Below are 19,852 nucleotides of genomic sequence, written 5' to 3'. Positions count from 1 at the left end.
AGGAAGCGTTCAGTTAATTTGTTTATTTTGCACCTGACAGGCAGGCCTAATAAAAAAAATATTTATTTAATATATTCTGAATATAATAATCATAATAATAATAATAATAATAACATTTATGGTTGATATTGTTGGAGTTAATAAAATAATTTTTGTTTCCTTTAAATTGTCTTTTTTTGATGAAAGGATACGAGGGGAAATATTTCCGACACTAAAGGAAATATTAGAGGAAATTGTTGCCAAGTAGCTCACCCTCCCGACTTTAAGGCTTCACCTGCACGGCGGATTCTAAAAATTATTATTATTATTATTATTATTATTATTATTATTATTATTATTATTATTATTATTATTAATGAACAAAACTCAAAAGTAATTTGATTAAAATGTATTACTTCAAAATGTATATTTTTACAACAACAGCAAACTCTCTACAACCTAAGACAAGCAAGTTAGACTCATTTAAATCTTCAATAACAATAAATAAATTATATTTTTTAATTACCAGTAATTTGAAATATGTAACCATTAAATGGAAACGAAATGTATTATTATTATTATTATTATTATTATTATTATTATTATTATTATTATTATTATTATTATTGTTGTTGTTGTTGTTGTTGTTATACCTGAACCTGACAGTCTGTGTGTGTGAATTATTATTATTATTATTATTATTGTTGTTGTTGTATGTACTGAATACGACTCGTGACGTGTCACCTGTACAAACCTTTACCTTTACTTTTTTTTAATTAGTCATGTATTAATGACTTATTCTTATTATTATTAACACAGAAATTTAAGCTCTCCCTAAAGTTGGTTTTATCTGTAATTTAAGTGTATTCTCGTCTGCATCCTTTTCATGATTTTAAAATATATTTTCTCCTATTTTTTTTCCTCTTTTTGTCACCATGAAACCCCAGTTTAATTGAACTTTTTCCCGCACGCAATCAAACATTTTTTTTTAGAACTGCTCTTTAATGATGAGTTAATAGTTTGAAGATTTTAACATTTTCTCATCTTCATCTGCTTCGGAAAAAGAAACAACAGACGCTTTTGATTTATTCTTTATTTTTTATTTTCCTCCCCATAATGATATTTTTTTCCTTAATGTGTTGTCATCTGAAAAAAAAGCAATCTTGTATGATCAAAGTGTGGCTCGTTAGTGCGGTCAATATCTTTTCCAACAAGCTTCTCATGTATCGATAACAAGATAGCTAAGCCTCCCACCGAGCTGATTTCTGCTCCATCTGGATCCGAGAACATCAAAAACACAACTTTAGGTTCTCATTTCAGAGACACAGGAACTCACGGCGCACTTGTGTGAATGATAGGAGCCCTCGGATGAGCGCGCGCGCTCTGCGATAAGGTGATCCAAGGAGTGCCAAGAAACTCACAAATTACAGCCTATGAGCGTTACAGGGAGCCCCTCTTTTCCTCCCCCCTGCTGTTTCCCTTACTGTATGACTGTAAGGAGTCAATAAGGTGATTGATCTGTGGTCTGTGAGGCAGCAGAGCTCCTGCGGGAAAACATCACAACACAAGTTTCAGGAGCGGCTCCACTCAGCTGGACCAAAGCGCCACCGCTCCCGTTTCCGCTCTTCAACTTTTCCATCATGAGTTTAAAGAATAAAGCTGACTGGAAACCCATGTGCCAGTTATAAGGAGCTCTAATTCCAAGTATTTGTAATTTTTCTTTTCTTTTCTTTATTTTTTATTTTTAGTGACGCCTTCGTGCTGTGCGACAGCCCTCCCCCTCCCCCCGGCCGTTACCTCCTCCTCCTCCTCCCCCGGATCGGAACCAGCGCAGCGGCGAACACACTCCGGTCCAGTCCGGGAGACGGTGATCGGGCTTCGGCCTCAGGTGCATCTCTGAGGCGGGGCGACGCGGAGGTCCAGGTGGGTGAACCGCTTCCCCAGTTTTCTATCTCGCTCTTCTCTTATTTCTGAATCTTCCACTTTAGTTTCTCAGTTAAACTGCTCAAAAGTCCATTTTATTATATTATTTTTCTATATATATATTTTTTTACAATTCGGGATTTTAGGATTCTCGAGGTGTTTTCCAGTCTTGTTGTAAATAACGGTGACTTCATCTGTGTGAGCATTTAAAAAAATACTTTAAAAAATCAGGTAGAGTTGGAGAAATGAATTAAAACCTTTTTAGTCATTTTAGACCCCCTTCTAACACATAAAGTAATGAGCTGTAAAATATGAAAATTATTTTCACAGTAACTTCGAACAGTTCCATTTTCTTTGATTAGATTTCCATCATTTATTGAAAGATTTCTGAAAAGATGTTGGTGAAATTCGTCGGCAGATCCTTATTTTTAACATTTCTGACCAAACTTAAGACTATCCGGGATGCCTGAACGTCTCCCTCGGTCCTCCTTGACCCTCCCAGTTTATCCTGTTTGATATTAGCACCTTGGCGCACCTTAAAATATGTGTTTCTTTTTTAAAAACTAAGTTCTGTTTGCCAGAAGACACTGTTAAATCTCAAGCTTTATCAGTTCCACCATCTTCCCCCCTTTCCTCCATGTAACCCTCACCCCTCCTTTGTCCCTCCTGTCGTCTCCCACCACCACACCTGTAACTACAAACTTGTACACAATAATAACAGCCACATGTATCCATCTATCTCTCTATCTGGCCTGTCGGCAGTTAGTGGAGTGGCTGAAAGACTTGCAGGCGCGAAAGGTCAGTTAATCAATGGTTCACAATTTGACAAATCCCAGCGACTCTTATCATCCTCACGGGCGTTTAGAGCCGAAAGGAGGACCACCGAGATAAATGCTTAATCCTGGCTGGAGAGAAAGAGCAAGAGAGGACAAGCGCGGGAGAGCTGGTAAGCAGATGGGCATGCAGAGAGCCAGAGGGAGGGTTGTTTGTTGGAGAGTAGGGAGAAATGAAAGGAGGAAAAAAAAAAAAAAAGTAGTCGAAGTGACTCTGAGCAAAACTGGAAGGTGAATGAATGCGCCTGTGTTTGGAGAAATGACAGCTTCCTGCTTTCGTCTGTCACGTTCAAAAGCAACGAGCAACTCTGTGTCTCTCAGATCACTGACTTCGCCTCGGGCTGGACAGGCCGAGCACGTACCTTCTGGGCTGACATAAAAATCCTGCTTCGGTCTTAGTTATGGCTTTGACACCGTGTGTAAAGTTGAGAAAAACCTGAGCAAAACAAAGGTGTATGAGTGCTTGAATTCTCCCGTGGCATGTTAGCCCGCCTGTAGCAGTGTGCAACCATGAGGAAAATGAGCTTTTGTCCACAAGGCTGGCCTTTTTTGTTCCTCGGTTTTTTTTTAAGCTGCAGGGGTTTGGAAGGTGGCACACTTTCTGTGCCCTGTACCCTTAGCAAAGATCACCTCGGTGTGACATGAATCAGTTGGTTTTTTTTACTCAACTGTTTTACTTTTATCTCGTCTTCTGGTTTTATTAACGAACTCCTCATCTGCTTAAAATGACATCATTGTCATCAGATCTGTTGTCCTGAATCTGGATGAGTTTTTATCTTAGTGCCTTTCCACAACGCAGCTGGCTCAGAAAGATGCTCGTGTCCTTTATCACCATCTCAATACAAGTTCAATTTAATTCGATTGAGATTAGTTGAACTGGCATGACAGCAGATCCGTAGTATTGCCAAAGCACTTAGTAGGCAATGACAGGACCACATCGACATCTTCTAATACGTACACGCCACTCTGCAAGTGGCCAACCTTGTAGTGAGACTGAGACAGGCACATGCACGCACTCAGACGAGGATGGAGACAGCCGAGTAAAAGAGGCGTTGGCGAATCTCAAAATGATGAAGTCAAAAGATAAATGGGAGAGAAATGATGACGAGAATTGGACGGCGAGCAGAGATAAAGCACGACAGAGTTTGTCCCATAAACCATGAAAAGAACCACCGACTCTCAGGGAGAATGATGACAAAAGGATGGACATGAAGTGGGACAGAGAAGGTGACAAAGAGGAAGAGGATGGAAGGAGAAAGCACTGAAGAGAGAAAATCAGAGGACAAAAGATAAAGAAAAGGGTGCAGAAGAGGATAAAATGTATAAGAGTGATGTACGAGAAAAGGGGAAAGGAAGAGATTTACTAGAAGAGAGATTAAGTCAAGTTGTCCCCGGTCAGTCATTAATCCGATTTAAGCGCAATTAAGGTGAGACTGATTCCTTCCTACAGAGAAAGAAATAGATGGAGAGGCTGAAGAGATCAGGAGGGGGGTTGGTGTGGTTTGGTGGGAGACAGGGAGGAAGACGAGGATGGAGTGATTGAAAGAGAAAAGTGGGAAAATAAAAACAGGTGTCCGAAGTCAGAATCCCTGTAAGTGGGCAAATTAGAGAGGTGCAATGTACTTTATAACTCTAACAGAAAACTAAATGGATTACTCTAATCTGTGCATGTGATACGGGGGTAAAATTAGATATTTTTACATGTGAGCTATGTAAACTCTTTTCTGATCATATTTTGCATGCCATAAAATAATACAAAGTCAGCTCTTGACTTTGTTTTCTTGTTGTTGAAGCAACTAATCAGGCCCTTCTAGCTTCTGAAGTTGGAAAAGTGAGCGTGGGGTGAAATTTAAGCAGTTGATTCTCTCGTCAAACAAGATGGTGAAAGGAAGACTGTCCAAAAACGAGGGGCAAAATTGACAAATCTCCTTTGATAGGAACAAAAAGCACAGAAGCAACAAAGAGTTTCCCTGTTCCTCTTTTTTTTCTCCTTCTGCAACAAATCCCTGCTCTGTTGTTCCAGATGTGTATCAGAGGTCTCGGGGTCGACAGAGGGGTCCCTCCACTGCTGTAGCATCTCTGTGTCTATTGAGAGATGGTGGTCCCGATAGCTGGGGCGTCTGACACGTACACAACAGTACATAAATCAAACGCACACATGCACATGCTCCCTCCATTTATCTCCCACTCAAGCAGTGCGGCGATAGCAGCCAACTCTGCAAAGATCCGGCGGGAAGGAGAGATCGCGCTGTGTCTCGTTAAGTGGGAAAGTAATGGGGAGCTGCAAAAGGTTTACTTGTGTTGCTGCCATCTCTATTGTTCAGGCTTTTTTTCCCAGTGTTTGCGCCTCTTTTGTTTGATGTTGCTTGAATAGTGTGCAGCACCCTCAGCTACGAGCATAATTGCTGCTCCGCATAACCGCAGTACAACAGCGTGTTATTACAAAGCTTGTTAGGGCAAAGAATGGAGCAAATTGATAGCCGAGGTCATAGATTTTGTCGGCAACAGTTTCGACTCCTAGATGGAAGTGGCTTTACGTGGTTTTGATTGACTTGCATCAAAGCTGAATGCTTATTGTTTAAACCATTTTGCTCCTATTGACTGAAATGCTTTTACATCTCAATTTTTCTATATTGCATCATGTTTTTTTACACTGCCTCAACTCCGTTAAAGATTCGCTCCCATTTTTTTTTTTTTTTGTGGCACATGTATTGCAGTGCACTGTTTCTGTGGGTCATCAGAGCTTCAGATTGAGAGGCCATTTGGCTGCTGTTGACAGGAGGGAGCAGCTATTGACAGGGCCCTGCCGGGGGAGGCGTGTCTCAGGCCCCACGTCCAAAGCGTTTGTGGCGTTTAATACACTGTAGCAGAGGTCCTCGCAGCTCTCGCCCTGCATGCTACTGCCATAGGGATCAATATGCACTGGGTTAGAGAGAAATGGACCATCTGATGCACACTCAGAGAGAACCAGTGGGGAGGGGTGGGGTAACGAGGGGGAAAAAAAGGAGAGGAAGAGACTTGGGGAAAAAAAACAGGGAGATGGCGAAACCAAAAGGAATGAAAAAAGAAGAAAGGAAATGATTAGAGGCACAGTTTAAAAGACATGGAGGCAGAGTGCAGCTCAACGTAGAGATAGATAGCAAGGGGGAAAAAAAAGTAGTCAGTGGTTGAAAGAGACATTCAGCTGGGAGAGAAAACAGATTGGAATGAACGGGAACAGACACTGAAAAAGAGGAAGACTCAAGACACCAGGGAGGAATCACACAGGAAAAGAAAAAAGACATAAAGAAAGAGGCTAGTGGGAGATAGGAAGGGAGAGAGGGGGGGTTAGATGAAACGAGGAGGGCGGGAGAAAAACAGGGGGTGAGGGAAGGATGAGGAGGAAAAGAGGGGAGGGGGGTAAAATTTCCATCAGGTTTTCAATTGGGGCGGATCAATAGTGTATTAGAGCTCACCTTGACCCCATCTCTCCACCCCCCCTCTTGTCGGCCCGGCACACAGGCCAAGCTACTCTCCCTCACAGCAGGGGACGAAGAGGGGGAGAGATTGCATTACGGTCTCTCTTTCGTGGACCAAAGTGGCAGAAAATGGCACAATAAAAGCAAGAGTGGACAGAAAGAAAGGAAGAAAACTAAGTCGCGGCGGGCAGAAACAGAGAAAGTGGGAGACGAGGAGTGGGAGAGAGCAGAACGAGAAACCAGCAGGTGTTGTCGCACATGTTTGGATGGATCTTTCAGTGGGGGACCGTACTTGTTGGGTGCCTCGTTCGGTGCATGACTTGAGTGTGTTTTTATCACTAAAGCACTCGAAAGTCAGATTGGATCTAATGTTGTTCACACAAAAAAACACGGTGATTCAAACTTACAAACAAGCTGACTACAGACACAAACTGATATAGAAATGTTTAGTCACAGTGGCTGTCTAACTGTTCTTGTTTTGCTTTGTTTTTCTGCTATTTCTGGGGGGGCAGTGTGTATGAATGGGTGCGGTGTTGTATGGATATTCCATATGACAACACTACCTGTTTTTAAGGGGGAAACAAGCAACATATTTATTAAAAGAGCATTTTTATAAATTTTGTTGGTTTGGATTTTAGTAAGTCTTTTCATCAGTTTTCAAACACAAAGAAATGTTTCTCATTCTAGTCAGTGTCATTAAATTAACTTTACTTCCTCTTATCATAAAACAGAATTACATTCTTAATTCTCTGAAGCACAGATTTTGTTTTAGTTGAAGTGATAGTTCTGTTCCTTTTAATTGGGGTTCTATCGAAAAGTTATAAACAATTAATATATTACCTGTTGTAGATAGTTCTTTGAACAACATCAGTGTTGAGAAATAGTTGAATGGACTGATGAGCTAATGACTACTTCGAGTAGAATCAGGACCAAAGTGGATCGCTGCCATCTTAAAATGACTCCAATTGCACAATTTTCACAATAGTTGATGCAAACGCTATTTTTTTTAAAACTTTTTACACTGCAGTCAGTTTTTGAATATATGGTTATTCTGGCAGCTTTATTTTGATATTCCTGCAGGAAGGGCTATGGGCTGCATTGGAAGTGATAAAGCTAGCTGCTGCTGCAGTATTTACTCTTACAACCTTTCCACAAGCCCTACCTTTAAATTGTCTGAACTATTACTTAAAATATTTATTTTGTGATAGTTTTCTCTACAGTGACCACATTTGTTCCATATCAGAAATAAAAGTAACTATTTACCTGGGCTCATCTTAAAGTAAGCCAAAGATAGTATCTTAATGTCACTGTATCTTATTTATAACAGCCATCAAATTTAAAACATTAATGTACGTGATTAAACATAATAAGAATAAAAACTTATTGTTTGTAATACTAACTTATTCAAGTTGCCATTAAAGACTAGAAAGTTTAACTCTACCCAACCTTGCCCATGTTTATAAGCCTTTAGACTTGAACTCCTAAACAGCAAACATGTTTTAGTTTGTAAGCAGTTGTGAAAGTTTCCATGAGAATCCATGAAATTCTCACATTGCCAGATCGGGGTGAACATCAACAATGTGATGCAAGGAGCCAACTGTCCAACGGTGTGTTTTTGGATTCTAGGCATAGGACAACATCTCCCATGATCCCACTCTACTTTTTGACATTATGAATCAAAATGTATTTTGTAGACATACCAATAGAAACAAACTGCACTATAATAAAACTTTGAAGCAGCTACAGTTGTGTGACCATCCGTTGTTATGGACGATTGATGAATGGTTGTTGCCTTAAGTATTTCAGATTTAATTTTACAGATACAGAAACATTGTGCCTTGCATTGTCCAAGCCTATTTAAATAATTAAGTGTTGTGAAAAGCCGCTAGGCTCAGTCATAGTTACCACAAGTTTTTCGGCAAAACAAAGCAATGAGCTAAATAAAGTCTAAGTTACTTACATGCCCAAAACCTGACCTGCTAAGGTTTTTGCATAAATATTAAAACAGTCCCCTTCTAACAAAACCACAAATTCAGCACCCTTGTTTACAGGGTATGCTGAGAACACTTGGACTCTGCTGGAGAAGTTGTGGACATACAAATGTGCTGGCAGTCACACACACACACACACACATACACACACATCTGTGTCCTCAGCCGGTGGAGGACAGCAGCTTGAAGCTGTTTCAGGAGGACAGAGGCTGGGGCCAGAGGGAGGGCTGTGATGAGGGGGAGAGGTTGAATAAAAAAAATTGATCTGGGATTTTAGCATTTAGACACAGTTTACAAAGCGATATTGAGGTGAGGCAGGGGGGACTGTGCAGGGGGAGGACGCTTAACTTTACAATAGGTCAGCTCTGCTTCTAACTCTGTTACAGTAACACTCGTGTTCCTTCGGATGCATGTATCGTAAAACCTAAACAGAAAATGCATTTCTCTGATTTTTCAAGCGTATTATCAGGTGATTGTGTGATTTAGCTGTTTAGACATGAGCTTGTTTGTAAGAGCGCGCGCCTACACCAGCAGCACCATCCTCATCTCTTCTCCACATTTCCTAATGCTGTTCTTATTGTCGCCCATCCACACTCCAGTGCACAAGCGCACGCCAAGGCGCCCCGCAAGAGCGCGCGCGCACACAGCCCGTTTCACACTCACACACAATCAGAGTTACACACAAACTCGGTCCCACTGACTGAGGGGGAGAAAAGGGAAGAAAAAAAGGAGAGAAAAAAGAAATCGATCGCCGGGGATAGCGGTGCGCGTCGGAGGATCGTATCTTGTCAAAATAATATATTACCCTCATCCCCGCCTGATCGATGCGGTGGATTAGGGACGGAGGGCTCCCTCCCTCCCTCTCCTACTCCTCTCCCCCTTCCCTCTTTCTCCTCTTCCTCGGTGTTTGGTGCAGTTTAATATTTACCTCCGTGAAAGAGCGGCCGCGACGGCTCTCAGCCCTAATTGATTCCGACACATGCGGCTCTGTGCTCGGGCTGCGGATGAGAGAGGGAGGGCCGGCTGGAATGCAGAGGGACAGAGGAGAAAGGAAGCAAAGGGTGAGGGGAAAAGGAAGGATGGATTGAAAAAAGAAAGAATGAAAAGATTGAGGAATCTGGAGTGATGTTAACAGGACATTTCAGGGGAAATATGAAAAAAAAGAGAAGGGAAAGATCAAAATTGAAAATGCTGCAGTAAAATATTCAGTTTGAAGAAGCAGAGTGCTTTGGCACGATGACAAATGATTTTACAACAAAAAGAGGAAACTCTACTGGAAGGTCAGAGGTAATATAGTTGGGAAAGTGTGACAGAGCAATAAGGTAAAGAGAAATGGTGATGTTACATGGCACAAATAGGGGGGAAGGAATGAATGGAATGGATAGCTGAGAGGAAATGAATCAGGAGGAAAAGAGTTGGTGGAAATGGGACGGCATGTGGAAACGACTCCGAGAGAGCTGGAGGAGAAACAGGAGGGATGAGGGCAGAGGGGAGCAAATGAGAGGGGATTAAGAGAGCGACATGAAGATGGATAGAAAGGAGGGAGTGAAACATGACGGGTGGAATGTAGAGCACCAATAAAAACGCAGGAACCAGGAGGAAAGAAATAGGGGATGATGGGAGCGGGGGGGAAAGGAGCCAGGCGCAGAGGGTGACAGAATGATATCAGGTGGGATAGACAGAAAACAGGAGTGATAGCGGAGCGAGAGGCGGTAGAGTATGAGAGGGACCATATTTTCCTTTGAAGGAACTGACCTGTCATGCTGTTCCGCCAGCGCAGAGCGGCTCTATAAAATACAGAGAGCAGGCAGGTCGTGTCGGGTGACTTATGTGTATATCTAGGCTTTGTCAATATTTCTTTCTGTCGCCTTTTCTCTGTGCTCCCTCGATCCCTTGCTCTCTTTTTGTAACTCCAGTTCTGCCTCTACTGTCTTCCCAATTGTCCCAGTTGTTCCCTTCTTGTCCAGAAAAACCTTGTCTCTGTATCCTCTCTCAGCTGGAGGCACATCCTAAAGATATAGGCTTCAGAAGTCACTTTCACCTTTGAACATGGGCACACAAACCAGACAAACAAGAATCTGGCACACAGACTCAAGGACTTGGCGGGCTCATATCCCTCCCAATGATTTGTCATTATGAGACAACCCAAGCAGGATGATGAGCCTTGCAGTTCCTCTGAGCAACATCAGAGATAGTATTCTCATTGATGTTCATCACATAAAGTCTGCCTGCAGATGCAAAAACAGGGATGCAGCCAGTAATTGTTCACATGTCTCACCCCTACCCCTACCCTGCTTCACAGCCTCACTTTTCCATGAGTGCATGCATGAATTAATGCATGTGTTTGCATAGATCTCACTCTTCTTCTGCAACACAGAAGCACCGGGTGGTAGGCTGATTTATTCATGCCAGTCCCAGGGACGATTGAGTCTCCTCTTTCTCATTTGGCATGATTTAGCATCCTGAACACAGGCGTGTAGAGACCAGAGTCCATGGGGTCCAGATATCCTGCAGGTACACTGCCTTAGTCTGCAACTTGTGGATACTTAAAAATTTCCCTGCTCTATATCTCATGTTTATTTATCAAGAAATTAGATCAGAGCTTTCCCAAACTGACTGTCTTTAGTCGTGCGAGGTAGCTAACTTTTTGCCTTTTTTGTCTGATTTGATTTTGGTTAAACTGAACCCCAACTGAGTCCAAGATCTTAGTTCAAAAGTTGCATTAGAATGGAAACAAATGAATAATTTTTCCACAAAATCTACTACAGATCTTTTTAAAAATCTGCTATCATGAATTCAACACAACACAGAAATAGAAACACACACAAAACAATGTCGGACAGAAAAGTCACTCACTGGCTCTTTTTTTTTTTACACAATAAGCTGAAAATTTTCAATCCACCGTGGCTTCCTTTTTTCTCTGTGCTATTGTTTCTTTTACCTTCCCGCTCTCTCCCCTCGCTCTCTGCCTCTCCTCCACTATGTCTGTTCTTTATTTACACATCTCTCCTGCTCTCTGCAGTGGCTCAGGGAGCGGTAACAGAAGTGTCACTTGTCATTATTGGCCTAATTCAGTAATCCGTCATCGTGCACTCACTGTATGCAGCGCATTATACGCAGGCACAGCAGGTGTACTACGCATCGAGGTGGAGATTCGATTTGACACGCACAGAGGCGAGCGGGGACGGCGGGGGCCGTGGCACACGGGCACTGAATGTGTGTACATTTGTTAGTGTGTTGAGGAGAGTGGAAGAGGGAAACATGGAACGATGGAGAGATTGAATCAAGGTGTGTTTTTGTGTGTGTGTGTGTCAGTGTGTGGGTGACTGGATATATGACTTTAGTTTCAGCCCGAGAGTCATAGAGACTGAACAGAGACAAGAAGCTACACCAAATATAAAAATGAAAGACACACAAACTCATGTGGCTCGGTAAATATCTATATGTCTATATCTATATCTATATCTATATCTATATATATTTCATTCCCACATGTTCTCACACTGGAGCTGTTGCAGAACAAAGCGCTGATTTATATAAAACAAATGAAGCATCATGTTTTACACTCAAAATCTTTGACCCTCTCAGCTTTTGGTATTCAACTTATTTCATTTTATTATTAGCTCGCATGAAGCATTTTGCCACAGTAATAATAATTTTAAGATAAAAAAATATATATGATACCTTGCTTAATCCTGTTCAGGGTGGCAAATAGTGCATTTCTATTGACATACATTATAACTAGAGACAGGACAGGAACCCAAAAGTTGAAGCAACAAAAGATGTATGCCCTCTCCAGCTGGCTGCAGTGCAATGTTCAAATATGCATTTTTAACACATTAGATTCAATGAATTATTTGAGGTAAAAAATAAAAGTGATGTTAAACTGTAACTGACAGTATGATAGCCTGATAGTTGAGAGGGTGTGTAGGTGGGACTTTCATATCCAGGGTACAGCCTCACATCCAGAGTGTGCAGACTCTGGCTCCAAAAACATGGATTCACACAAAAAATTATATTTTGCTTTCAGTTTTAGACAATGGACGGTAATGGAGTTACTTCATATCTTTATTTATGTCACTGGGTGGCACATATCCCAACCTGCAATGAGAAAAAGGCAAGAATGCTTTGGAGGGATTGCCTAGTCTATCTCATGCCAATTCAGTTTAAAAGTATTTAAAAGAGGACAGTGCATAAAAAAAATCTAATAAAAATGAAACTTTTTCCCTGTACACAGGCTTTCAGACTCTTAAAGAAAGCAAAACTTCTAAAAAATACTTAAGGTTAAACCTCTAAAACAAACCCTAAAATCAACAAAGAGCATTGATTAAAACATACAAGTACATAAAATCAATACAGGTAAGAACTAGAGAAAAGCAATAATGGAAGAGAAGAAAAGTATTAACCAGTGATATTTAAACTGGTGTCAATGTTCCTGGATTTCTCTTTAAGTATTGTCTCATAATGAAAGTCAAACCTCTAAAATCTGTTAACTTGCCTTAAGTTCAGCTTGCTGGAATTAAAGTTAAACACAATGCAGGAAAGTAGAAACGTGTGGTTTGCTAGTGTCAGTGAAAGTGGTGCAAACATTGCCAATGGGAGAGAAGGTTGCAGTTTTCAAATTACCTGGAATCTTGTCTGATATTTTGGTACTTACTATTTCTTTTTTCTTATCAGCCACAGAATACACTGATAAATATGTGCAATAAGCTCATATCAGTCAATGTTTTGGCCTCACGGTGTTATCTGTCTACCTTCACCCTGCAGTAAATGGTTATTCAGGCTTTAATTAACATTTTAGCAAACAGCTTTATCAACCAATGCAGGCTGTTGTCCAAAATTCAGCCACTCCAGAGTACAAACAGCACACACACTTTGGTTTGGTCCGGTTACAACAAGGTTTTGGATGAACTCCAGATTAGTGCCAGCTGCATTCTGCTGCGTAGTCCATGTGTGTGTGTGTGTGTGTGAACCGGAGTGAGAGCTTTAAGGTTTGTGATAGTGGAGCTTCCTTTTCTCTTTTTATCAACGGCAATTTGTATGTGAGCACAAACCTCTGTAGTCCCAGCAGACGCAGTGGATTTCATCAAGTTCTTAACCCCACCAGGCTACAAATCCGGTTACCACTGTAAGTGTTTTAAACTGTTTAAACTATCAGGGAGCTCCACGCAGAGTCCCGGGCCGCGTGTGAGTCACGCCCAGATCACGCCGAACCATACGAGTCTAACTGCATTTACTTTTCTTTGTTTTTATTCCATTTCATATTTTGCTTCATATAACACCTGCCATTTCCACCATCTTATCAAACCTCCGCCTCTATAAGACAAATCCAAGGGGATTCAGTTCTATTGTTTTGTAAAAAGTTTTTATGGTTTTTATGGATTTATTTTCACCAATTCTTTTTTCATTTGGAACAAATTTGTAAAATCCCAGAAAATTTCATGTAACTACAAAATCTCCGGTTTATTGAGTTTGAATTGTAGTTAATTACTTTTTGTGTCAATATGGGATCTCCTGAATGTTACGGATGCAGAAAGCATGGCTTTAATTTTATTTAGCATAATAACTACTGAAATAATTCAGTTCAGATTTAAGCATATTGTAAATAAAATGAAGACAAATTATTCAAAATATCAACATAAGATGTGACTGATAAAATAGGACAAACTCAAATAAAAAGTCTGGAAATTAGGACTTACTTTTCTAAACATGTCTTCACTCCAAGATAACAGTTTGGAAAAGTTAGAAAAATGTCAAACTTTGAGGCAAAGGAAATGTGCAAAGTGTAAACCACTTTTTTCATTAACAGTCTTTTCATGATTTCAGGATCCTCTTTTTCCATCTGCAGCCCACGTCCAAAGCAAAGAAAGACACTTAAGCAATGATGTTGTGTTGTAATAGATGTATGTGTTGGGGATGAAGCTCAGCTACTACTACACAAGCTTTTAGCTCATTGTATGTAAAATTCACCAAGGTATAGCCATTTTTGTGTAGACTAAGTTTAATCAGCTGTTGCAGCCATCTTGAATTGGGTTAACTCCAAAAGTTACAGTCAATAGTTACTTTCTGGGAGTTTCATTAAAATCTGCTAGGTGGTTTACCAGATATTTTGCTAAAATTTTATGCACAGTTCTCATGCAATCTGCTGCACTCGAAATATGTGTTGGGGATGATTCTCAGCTACTACCACACCCAACTTTAGCTCAATATTTGTAAAATTGGCTGAGTTAGAGCCATTTATGCATTTTCAAAGGTCAGTTGGCTGTGGTAGCCATCTTGAATTGGGATGACTTCAAACATTAATAAGTTTTAGATGTACTTCTTGAAAATTTCATGAAAATCCATTCTGCGGTTCATAAGATGTTTTGCTAATAAGACAGAGTTGCCTTCAGCTGAGTGTGACAAACATTTAAGCTTCTGATTCTTTTAGGCAACATGTGGGCTGCACATGAGTTAAAGGAACAATAATAACATGAAACTGTTGAATATAAGCTGACTAATCTAACATTGTCAATGGGAGAGAAAGAAACTTGATTGTATTTACAATCTAAGCCTTCCTGTTCTTCATTGGTGCCATAAATTCACCGCTAAATCTCTTGTGAGTCTATTAAAACTACAGCCAGTAAGTTATAGTTCCCCTTCTCTGGACCAGGTGATTAAATTAACTTCAGGTTAATTATATCATTATTGCTAAAAGTGGTGTTGGAATGGAGAGAGAGGAGGCAAAGATAGCTGAAAGGAGGAGGAGGAGGAAGTGAAGAAGGAGGCGACAGGAAAGTGAGTTATTATCTTGTGTATGCTTGAGTGGACGTGAGATGGGGGTGGGGNGCATGGTGAGTTGTTTTAAAAAAAAAGATAAGAGGTGATGCCACCTGTGAGGGGGGAGCGAGGGAGGGAGGGCAGATGATGAATGGAGGGAGAACAGGGATGAGAGACGGAGCAGCATGAAGAGAGCGCGAACGGCGCGCGGTCCCGCTCCGAGGATGATGAAACGTTAATTAAAGTAAACGAGCTACCTGAGCCCCCCCTCCCAACCCTTCCCCACACTGTCACACTCTGTCAGGAGACAGAAAGGAGGAGGAGGAGGAGGACGGGAGGAAACTTAACGGGAGAGAAGTTGGATAATCCAGCTGTGGCTTTAAATCAGGGCTGATTGCTGTCACACTTTCAGGCATAGGTGTCGCGCGCCAAATATTAATAAACAAGACTCATTTGCGACTTTGGAATCACATTCTGCACGTGTTGTGTTCCTATATTTAGTTGGTTTGAACTTGTGTTTCTGCGTCGAAGCGCTCGATCGTGGGTTTATCACGCGCGCAGCTCTGAGCCAAATTTTAGATTTAAAAAATAAAATAAAATAAAACAAAAAAAGTTGGTGCCATCATTTCCAAATCAAAGCAGCCTGCTCTCCCATCATGCATTGGTTCCTCCGTGTCTTCAGTCCGCCCAAGTTCACCTTTGTTTCTTTGAAATGCTCATATTCATTCAGCTAATCTGGCCTCTAATTCCTTTGTATATTTATTTACTGACTCCACAGCTATCATTCTCTTCTCCTTCTTTTTTTTCTTCTTTTTTTTTCATCTCTCTCCAACGATTATCCCGACGTCTAATTAGAAATCAATGCCGCTGGGCCGGCGGGTATTTGCAGTGTGTTTGTGGACGTTGAGAACAATTCCCCGGACAGAAAAAAAGACCGAGAGAAGGAAGAAAAGGAGGGGGAGAGGAAGAGGAAACGCTGCACCACACACACACACACACACACACACACACACACACACACACACACTCTGACAACCGACTTTACCGCTTGTAGCTATTCTTCTTCTTTCTAAAAAGCACTAAAAGAAAAAAGAATGTAAGGAAAGAAAAAAATGAAAAGATTTATTTTTTAACAAGTGGCGCGAGGGATTTGTGCGCAAATGTTGAGGATTGTTTCTTTCAGGAAAACAAACAAATCTCAAAGTGGGGTAAATACATGAAATATGTGCCTGCATTATTATTATTATTATTATTATTATTATTATTATTATTATTATTATTATTGTTATTATTATTATTATTATTATTAATGTACTGGTTGTTTTTCAGCTTTTAGGCCTCAAAATGCATCACATTTTAAATTTAAAATATGTTTTAAAACTATTATTTTATCTTATTTTGAAAATATGTGCAAGAAATTCAACCCATAAGATTTATTTTGTGAGGATTATTACCAAAATTATCTACATGATAAATTGACAAAAGTATCTGTGTTTGTTTTTTTTGTTTGTTTGTTTGTTTTTACGCACCAAACAACATCGAAAGTTTGAGCCTTTTTGAGAAAATGATAGTTGTTTCCCCCTCTTTCCCTGGATGCTTGTGTTTGCCCCGGTTGCTCCCTGCGAGCCTCCGTCGCTTCCTACCCGGCGCGTCCCCCGCGCGTCCCCGGCGCGTCCCCGCGGACCGGCAGTCCGTATATGGATTCGACGCGTTAGCGCCATTACCGGAGCCAATCGAACCAAACCGGATTAGCAGCTGCCAGATGAAAAAATAAATAAATAAAGTGTTCCAACCAAGTGAAGGAGGACAGAAAAAAAGCGAACAGAAGAGACGAGAAAGAAATGGAGGGAATGAGAGCCTCGCACTTTCTCTTATTAGTTCAGCTTTCCACCACGGTGTGTTCACCGCCTGCGCGCCGCCAGTTATTGGGCTCGCTCCATAATCTGTTTTGGAGCCGCGGCTTGTCTCTGTTTTCTGTGTTCATCATCCCAAACAAGAAGATGCTTCACTCTTTTCCTCTGCTCGTCCCCCCCCACTAACACCCCCACCCGTGACTCCTCGTGGGTTCACCACTCAGGAAGTGTCACATCGGTGGAAACAGTGCTGGGGTGTCACTCCACTCTGCATGATGAGGAAAACTGAATAACTTGTTTTCTCTCTCTCTCTCTCTCCTTGTTGCTTCACATTTCGTCAACCTCTGTGATGCTTTACTTGCTCCAAAAACTATCAACTCCACTCAGCTCCCCAGTGTGTGCGCGCGCGTGCGTGCGTGCGTGTTTACATGTTTCTGTCTTTTCTGACTTTTGTGCAGCCACATTTGAGGCTCCATCCTTGCATTTTCTGTCAGTCTATCCTTCCATCTCTCACTCTCATTAAACCACCCCCCTCCCCCCCCCACACACACACCGACGCACACACACACTCCCCTGTCTCTCTCTCTCTCTCTCTCTCTGAGTCTCTCCTTCTTCCTCCGCGCCTCACGCTCCCCTTGCCCGTGGCTATATGATCGTGAAAAATGTGTTTACAAAACTCGCTCTCTTGCAGATCAAACCATACGGACGAATCAAAGACTTTGGAGGGGAGAGGCAGAGGAGAAGCGAGGAAAGAGACAGAAAAAGAGGGAGAGAGAGAGAAGGGTATGAGCGCAGGGTGTGTAGAGGCCTTATAATTTTAAAATTCTCTGTGTGTTATTCCTTTTTTCCCCCCCTCTTCATGTGTATGTGTGTGTCTGCCTGCATCTCCTTTGGTAATACAATATCTTTAAGGCCCCCAAAACAACTGTGTCTCACAGTTAAACATGAGATAATGCAATATTGATGTCTCCTTGTCTTTGCTATAACGCAATACTGGGCCCATTCTGGCTGGACACGCTAACATGGGCTGATGGTGCCCTTGCACTTAAAAGAATTACTCTCCTCCTGTAATAAATTTTACAGCGATGCTACACAAATATCAGGTCCCCAGAGGATTACAGTATAGAGAAACCAAAGGGGTTGAAATGACTCCAAAGTAGCATCAAGTATTTAGTTGAAATGTTACATTAATCTCAGCTTGAGTTGGATTAGTTTTCAGCCTCGGCTTCATCTATCATTTGGTTTTGGACTAAATGTATTCTGGTCAGTTTACTGTGATACTGTAGCTTTAGATGTAAAATAGAGCTCAGTAAATACACACTTTCAAGTCTTATAGTTCATTTTTTCATGTTTTTAAAGTCTCTATCAAGCAAGTTTGTTGGACTGAAGAAACACCAGGGAGAAACAGCTGAGTCATTAACAAGTTTTCATTCTTTTGACAAATTTGTCCAACAAAAATCTCACACTGTTTCTCCTTTTTAAATCATTTTTATGTAAACTCTGCTAGTCACCTAACGAACCAGTATTAGGTGTCAAAAAGAGCATACGACTCATGTAATTGAAAAGAAAGACATTTTTATCATTTCCTGAAAAGTTGTGATTTGGTAGAGTCAAGGTTTCTGTCTGACAGGAAGAATTTCATAATGAAACTGACAAACATTTTAAACTAATTTAATAAAAAGCAGGGCTATTTTTCAATGTAAGAATTGCTGAAATTTCAGTATACAAGACTTTTTTATAAAAAAGGTTTTGCCTGCAGATTGCAGAATAAACGCTGTGTCTTTTATGCAGAAGCAGGTTGTATATTAGTGAAATATCCTGCAGGAAAATCTTATTTTGATAGTTAGAAATCTGAATCTCATGGCATGAAATTGTATGGTGTTCAAATGCATCTTCGTGCCAAACCAAAACTGCACCAAATGATGCATATACTTTAAATCACTGCAAAGATTCTGGTTCTGACTGGATTATTGAGACACTTTCTATAAACACCAACAAGCCATAACCTTATGACCACTAAAAGACAAAAGAAGCTCTGCTTAACCTGATATTCTGATGGGAAAACCTCTTAGTATTCCCATGGTCGTTACTTGGACATTTAGTATCTACCCACCAATTGCACCCATCACTTTACAGCGCTCCTCTGCAGCAGCAATCACACCAGTACCACCACCGTGTCCCTAACAAAACAACGATAAACCCCACAGAAACAGCCAGAAAGGTCTCAAAATAACACTACCAAACAAAGTCTAAGACCTCTAAACCTGACACTAATCTGTTGTAATGGATGCTTGTCAATCAGAGAGTAAATAAATAAAAACAAACAGATAATAGGGCTGAACAGCCCAATCCTCATAAGTATTCATTCATATACCAGGTAACCCCAGAATTTAAGGAGTGGTCATAATGTTATCAGTGATTTTGCATAAAAGTGTTGCAATGTTACCCATTTAACTAATGATGGTGGTATAAACCTAAAGGTTATAATTAAAGATAATGTTTGGAGGTTGTTGTGGCTGCTTTTAGATATTAAGAAAAGAAAAACTACTATAGCAGTTTTCATGAAACCAGGGTCTTTTTGAAAACACGCAGAATGCAATATCAGAATATGAAGATTTGTTTTTGTTCAGAACGATCATGATTACTCCTGCGTGGCGAAGGTTTGATGGTCACGAGTCTAAAACAATCAGATGCTGGCAGGAGGACGACATCTAAAAAAGACAGAGGGGCACATAAGGAGAACTAGAGGAGGTGAAGGGGGTGAGGAGAGGAAAGGAGAGGTGAGACGAGGGGGGAAGGCGTGGGGGGGCAGACAGACAGGCACGAGGAGCGATTATAGCAGGGTTTATGTATGAGCTATTGATTGAGTCGGTGGTGACTTCTTGAGTGGTTAATTCGGGAAGTGAGAGCGATATAGAGAGTAACTCACTGACCAGAGAGGGGAGGGAGGGTGAACGGGGGGGATAAAGAGAGGGAAGGAGAGCGCATGATGTGGATAAGTAGAGAGATGTGCATTTCCTCGGGTAAAAGACTGGAAAACAAGATGCAATTTTACA

General features: G+C 41.0%; 1 protein-coding gene across 3 annotated transcripts in view; it reads left to right on the top strand.

Annotated features, from left to right (window-relative positions):
• erfl1 (Ets2 repressor factor like 1) overlaps positions 1-19,852 on the top strand; it is a 51,319-nt gene that overhangs the window by 12,501 nt on the left and 18,966 nt on the right. For all 3 annotated transcript variants that reach the window (XM_037980100.1, XM_017415296.3, XM_017415294.3), the window contains exon 2: positions 1,728-1,902. The gene's annotated coding sequence lies outside the window, so the exon portion shown is untranslated. The remainder of the gene's footprint in view (positions 1-1,727; positions 1,903-19,852) is intronic.

The sequence above is a fragment of the Kryptolebias marmoratus genome, linkage group LG16, assembly GCF_001649575.2.
Source record: "Kryptolebias marmoratus isolate JLee-2015 linkage group LG16, ASM164957v2, whole genome shotgun sequence".
In the NCBI taxonomy this organism is placed as follows: Eukaryota; Metazoa; Chordata; class Actinopteri; order Cyprinodontiformes; family Rivulidae; genus Kryptolebias; species Kryptolebias marmoratus.
The sequence above is the reverse complement of the archived record's forward strand: the minus strand, read 5'-3'. Positions and strand labels throughout refer to the sequence as shown.